Source organism: Quercus robur, chromosome 2, assembly GCF_932294415.1.
Source record: "Quercus robur chromosome 2, dhQueRobu3.1, whole genome shotgun sequence".
NCBI classification, from domain to species: Eukaryota; Viridiplantae; Streptophyta; class Magnoliopsida; order Fagales; family Fagaceae; genus Quercus; species Quercus robur.
Window position 1 is genome coordinate 79,283,286 of NC_065535.1, and position 6,918 is coordinate 79,290,203.

Below are 6,918 nucleotides of genomic sequence, written 5' to 3' on the forward strand. Positions count from 1 at the left end.
CAATTACATGCCTCAATCACTGTGATTTGTGAACACTTTGACCTTTACATCACAACCCCAGGAAAAATAATTATAAAAAAAAAAAAAAAAAAAAAAAAAAAAGCCCCTCAAAGAACTTGTAAACAACGAAATAAAAAGAACATAGGGAACTGAATTATAAAGAGAAGCAACATGTGATAAATAATACCTAGTATGAATTTCAAATTAAATATATAGATAACTATCACAATCAAATTTATAAATGATTGAATTATAGTATATTTATGAACTGCATCAATAACTAATAAGCTGAATTTTTGGAAAAAATAAATAAATAAATAAAGCAAATGAATGAAGCAACTTAAATTATTGATAATGAGGAGATATTTGATAGAATTTTAAAAACAATAATTAATTAGAAATAGATAAAAATAAATAGGTTTAGAAAGCATAATTACAACTATAATTTCCAAAACAATATGCTTCTTACAAATATATTTCTTTCAAGTATATTATAAGCAACTAAAGTGGTTGGTAACATCCCCTATGATGGATACAAAATATTAGCCAAAAAAAGAAAGTTAAAAAGAAAATGATGAGAATATCCTTGGAAGAAATTTGGTGGAGAAGGCAACTTGGTTGTTGTCAGCTTCATGTTCTTTGTCTTAAAACTTCTTCATCTGAGAAGAAATAGATCAAACGAAGCTATAGTTTAGATCAAATGAAGCTAATTTATCCAAAAAGAGATAAATAAAATGAGCCTAAATTAAAACTGCAAATATCCAAGAAGTTTAAACATCAAATTTAGCACCAACTTTGATAAAACAATTACAATTATAACCATTACAGCCTAACCTCAAGAAAATTTCCTCAAGAGCAAAGTAGTTGTAGAACCCAAATGATATGTTTCCCATATTATATTCAACAAATTCCAAGTGGGAAAAAATTCATCTAAAAAGCATGATGCACTTCTAAGAAACTCGACAAAAATTAAGATTGTATCCATCAACTTCTAAAACAAATTTATACAATACCGGATAGAAACCACTTAAAAGAAACTATAAAGAGCTGCTTCTTTTTTTCTCTCTTTAATATTGAAGAATGATGTACAATATGATCAAATTAAGGCTCTATTTGCATCCATATAAGATATTATATAACTCAACCAAAATATAAGCGTTTGAAGCCTATAGGGATTCTCTATAAAATAATTTATTTTACTAGTCTCATAGAATGCAATAGGAATAATGATTTTGTAGCCATAAGCAGAGGTGCGTAAATCATAATTGCTCATCCATCCCCCATAAAATTCATTAATTTATACATACACAGGTAAATGCTACAGTGTATATAAACATGTTAACCACGATGAACATGAATGTGAAACATATGTCAAAGTAATAACATGAAGTAACATCTTTTTATCTACTAAAACGAATTGCATTTAAATTTTCAATTAGAATTGCTTAAAATACTAATGGCATTTGCTAATTAGTTGCATGCTACATCAATTAAAATTTTCAATTAACATAACATTTATCCTCAACTCCACAAATTATAGATGACTTCAATAAAACAAAACTTAGTTGAAGTTAAATAGGGGCACCACTAATTGTCCTTGAGCGAAACAAATTGAAGTTATATGATACATCAAAACAATTTTCCTTTAACATAACATTTATCTTCGACTCCACAACTTACAAATAATTTCAATAAAAAAAAAAAAAGGAAGTACCAACTCACTTTTAGTTAAATAGTGGCAGCACTAAATGTAACTAAACAAAATAGAAAAGAAGAAATTGTTGGACTTAGGAAAGTACTAATTGCATATATTGCTTGCGATTAGCTTTCATTGTTTCAACGTATTAAAGCATAAAACTCCACCATAGGTGATTTATTTGTATGAAAAAAAAAAAAAAAAAAAAAAAAAAAAAAAAAAAAGGCATATCACTGACTTAATCCTTATGGAAAAAAGGACTAAAACTTTGCACAATAACTGAAAAGAAAAAAAAAAAATTTAAGTAACAAAAAAATATATTGAACAAAACTAAAACCAATAAATTAGCAGTCCTTTTTTGCTTAGTTTTTTCTACAAACAAAACTAAGTTCGAGTGCTTTCAAAGAAACTAACTATCACTACTTGATATAAAAAGAAATTAGAAACCTTGATATCAAAGACATGTACCTCACCATCTGGGATGCACGGACGCGGCATCCAGCCCAGCGCACCCGCGTCCGACGCGGCGGGACGCGGCGACGCGGGAGGGACGCCGCAGACCGCGCGTCCGTGCCGCGTCGTGCCGCGTCCTGCCACGTGGCAGCTCCCGAATCGGGCCGACGCGGCCCAAATCGGGCCGACTCCCTTCAGAGTTCAGACCCTCCCTCACCTGAGATCACCTCTCTCCCTCGTCGGCCACCGCACTCCTCAACTCAGTCAAATCTCTGATAATATCTGCTGTTGTCCTTGTCGGCGTTGTCGTCCGCTGCTGCCTCCATTTGATGACCAGCGATCGGATCTCTCTAAACCGGTGGAAGACTCGCTTTTTCTCACTGTGTTGCTTTCCCTTTTTTTTTTTTTTTTTGGCTGAGATGATCTCTTTGTTTGAACTTTATTGAAGTCTTTCTCCGTTGGGTTAAAGATGGAAAGTAATATATGCTTATTAAAAAACGCCAGACCTCGTGTATCACCACAGACCACATAAATTGATATATTTATTAATTATTATATTTAGTTTTTATCTTTATTGATATTATATTAGTGTATTACAGACTATACAGTACCACCACTGCTACTACAGTACTACGACTTTAAGAATAATATTTTATTGCTAGATTTAAATTTGATAGTGGTTTTATTTTTATACGAAAAATTTGACAGTGGTAGTTTTTTTTTTTTTTTTTGGGTAGTTTTGTGAATGTAGTATATTAATGTGTTTTTTAAGAATATTTTAATAATAAAAATATATAGAAAATACAAATAAATATATTTTTAATAATTTTTTAATCGCCGAGTCCCGCCGTACCCGCACCCTACTTTTTCAAAAATTGCCGAGTCCCGCACCCGCACCCGCACCCGCACCCGAGTCCCGAAACGCACCCGTGCTTCATAGCTCACCATCTTTGTCTGAGACCCCAACATCGCCATTCACATCCAGTGGAGTGATATCCCTCTACTTGTGAACTGCAAACTCAGACATCCAAACACATCAAATTGTGCCCACAAATAAAATGATAGTACCTATACAAAATAAATTTGACATTAAGTCCTTAACACCGACACAATAAGCAACAAAATAATAATAAATCAGAGAGCGTTAAAAAGATCCATGCATTCTACTTTTACTACTTCCATTACTACTTAGAACCAACTTAGCTTCTTCCTTAGTTAGACTTTGTTCCACGTGGAGATTTATATAACAGTAAAGTAAAATCACAAAAGTTAAAGGGTAATTTCATCCTATTATTCATTTCTATTAGGGGCTGGCAAAAAGAAATCAGAGGTATGTTATCAAAAAAAAAATTCTAAAAAAAGAAGAAAAAGAAGAGCAAAACACCTAGGCATTTTAACAAACACTCTACATTCAGATATCCTAAACAAAACAACTTCTAACCAAAATCCCTCAAACCAAAATCTAACCCATCTGTTTAAACTAATTAAACAAAACTACTCCTAATCGAAAAACCTAGATCATAACAACATCCCTCAAAGAAATCCACGTTAATGCTTCTAAAATACCTAGATAAGGAAGAAGCCCAATTGCCCTGTTCGTGTGGCTTATATTTTTTTTCCTAGAATAATCTATTGCTCTATTTTTAACCGGACACCATAAATAGATACCCACACATCAATTTATCCAAATACCCAAAACAAAACCAAATCTATCTCAAATACCTTAATCAAAAATATAACCCAGAAATTTAAATAAAAAAATAATCCAGCCAAATTATAAGAACCTGATCATAATTGATGCACAAACTGAAAAGCAAAGAGAAAACTAACCGGTAGAGAAATTGAAAGACATTCTCTGATTGCAAACTATGGATACATGGGCAATGGGAGTTTTTGATTTTTTTTTTTTTTTTTTCCTTTTAATCGGGTTGATTGGGATTGAGGCCAAAATTAAGTTCGTTATCGGGTTGTTTAGGTTTTTCCCGACGATATTTGGGTGGAGGCTGGGCTGATGGAAAGAGAACTCAATGGCTAGGGTTTTTGCTTTTAAGAAAGATAGAGAGAACGGCTGAATTTGTCGAAAGAGAAGGAGAATCGGAACGGAAGAGACTATGTGTTTGCAGTTTTGGTGGTCGGAGTATGGGGAGGGAACGGCGGAGGCAGTAAGCACTCTGTCTTACGATTACAAACTCTGTTCTCTCTTTCTTCGTACAGCAAGCCTTTGTTTTCATTGTATTTTGGCCGGTTAGATTTCTTTTTACATTGAGCGGTATTAAACAATGTTTTAGTGTGGCCCAAATGGTGTAATTTATCGCTTTTTAACTTATACGTGTCAGAATTTGAAGGGGTCATTTTTCCTAACGTGGCAGCACCTCCTTAAAGGCTTATGTTATTATATATAGTATTAGATCACAAGAAGTGCGGCTGCAATCATAAGAAAGTGCCGCGAGACCCACATCTACCTCTTCTGTGATGTATGAGTCAACTTTTCTTTATCTTTATCTAACAGGTTTTTGTTATGTGTAGGATTCTGGAGTCTGTCAAGCGTTGCGGGCTTGTCTAATTTGGGTTTTGAGGGTGGTGCTACATCAGGACCTACACCACGGAGCAATTCATCGGTTGATGGAGAGCTACATGAACACGAATTCTCCTTCTTTTCCATCTCCTCCTCCTTCAGGTTTGGCCCCCTATTTTTTTCGTTGATAGGAATGAATATATAATGGGATCGATAGAGGTATTTATAGGGCTTTTGGTTTTATTCTGCTGGGACCCATACCATTTCTGCTTGTTTGGCTTTGATTTGCTTTTTCATTTTACATCAATCATAACTCAAAAAAATGAGTTAGATTGAGTGAAAATGAAAACAGTTTTAAGAGTTTCCGAATCATGAGTTTTGAGATTTGTTGGCAATGTCGTAATTCTTTAGAGCCAAGTGGGTCCTACTTGTAAGTCTAGTCACATCAAATGCCGAGAAGTAATATTCACCAACGTTCATTTGGTACTGTTCACTTTCAGCTTTAATGTTTTCCCCTTATATCTCTCATTCACTCCCATTTCTCTCTTCACTTTCACTTTAGAGCTCTGTTCTTGTTTCCGAAAGGTGAGAAAAATCTTCTCATATCTACTCTGTTCTTTACAAAGCTGGGTCCAATTTTATTTTATTTTATTTTATTTTTTTACGAAGCTTGTTTCTGGTTCTAGTTCTGGTTTTGCTTAACATAGGGGAATTTCTAACAAATATTTTTTACCATTTGTTGTTGGTGTTAGGTTCTAAAAGTTTAGAACAAATGGTAAGCCGTGAGCACAAACTTGTCTAGATATATATTCCTAAGTCTATAGGTTTGGTTAGACAATACTCAAGGTGTTACAAGCCAGAATACAAGAACATTCAAGCTAAAGAAAGGAGAATTCAATTTCTGAAGAATTCAACCAATCGAGAAACAGGCTCTACCAATCGAAAGTCGCAGACATGAATTTTTTACAGAATTCTATTTCAGCCCAAACTCTGCTTAATTATTTAGGATTTCAAGTGAAACACTTCTAGTATATAAAAGAAACCCTAAGACACGTTTTGTGAAGATTTTGGAGGTGCTATTGTGAGATCTAAAAGGTATATTGTACCTTCTTCTTTCAAAGTCACTATCAGAATTCCATCTACATTTTATTGGAAATGGAAGATCGGAAGTTGTTGCAACAAGATCATACATAGTTGATGATTTAAACCTTCAAGTGTGGTCTTGGAGTCACAAACTGAAGAATTTTTGTTGCTAAACCTTTAAGTGAGATCTCAAAATCACAAATGTGAGTGTTTGTGCAGAGCAAATTCAAGATAGAAGAGTCCGTGGAGTTGGAGCTGCACGTAGTCGTGTTAATAAGTTCTACATGAGGTAGATTTAGATTTAGGGTTTAAATCCATTGTAAACTTCCATTCTATCATATTGGATTTGTTTACCCTAAGAATAGATAGGTCAAATCCTCCTCAGGTTTTTACCTTGAAACGGTTGGTTTTATTGGTTTTCCTAGGTGATCACATTACTGTCTTCTTTAATTTTCCGCACCAAGTAATATGTTTGCATGTGTTTAACCTAGATCGCATAATTAACCTAAATAACTAATTGGCTGATTCATTAGGTTAAACTAATTTGTTTTTAAGGGGTCTAAACAAACAAATTGTTGGTTTATTTTTTTAGATCTGCTTGATAACAACACCAATTGAACAACACCTTACAATATTCATATTAATAAAAACCTCACATAAAAAGCTTCAAATCCAACCTCAAATTTACACCATTTGATTGTTGAAGATAGATGTAGGAATGTACAAGATCCAAAAGAACAAATTATCAAATATAGAACCAAATTCATGAAAATGTTTAGAAATATGCAAAATACAGAGGTGAAATTTTTTTTCTTCAACAAACCCATGCTTCCGAGAGGGGTTTACAAGTTGAAGGTGATAAAGTCAAGGAAATAGGGATACCTAGGTTGTGTTCGGCTTTGGGCTTTGGAATTCCTTCGTGTGGGTTTTCAGATTTCAAAATCAGAGAGGAGAGGGGAACCTCTAAAAGTCCTTCAGTCTTCTTGGTAACGGACAGATCCAACAGCAATCTATTGTTATGGAGGAAAAAAGACGAAGTGGGAGGAGGAGAAGTGAGGGCAGAAAATGAGAGGCAGAGTGAAGGGTTTGAGGAGCTGATGCTCAGTGGTGAGAGAGTGCAGAAGCTGAGCCTAGGTCTTGTGGAATGGGTGAATGGCTGTGCATGAAGAGA

General features: G+C 34.2%; 1 long non-coding RNA gene across 1 annotated transcript; it reads right to left on the reverse strand.

Annotated features, from left to right (window-relative positions):
* Positions 1 to 415: 415 nt before the first annotated feature.
* On the reverse strand, positions 416 to 4,459 carry LOC126715186 (uncharacterized). Its single transcript, XR_007651820.1, has 3 exons — positions 3,980 to 4,459; positions 3,095 to 3,160; positions 416 to 659 (listed from the first exon to the last, which is right to left on the reverse strand). It is a non-coding gene; the product is annotated as an uncharacterized LOC126715186 (long non-coding RNA).
* Positions 4,460 to 6,918: the final 2,459 nt, after the last annotated feature.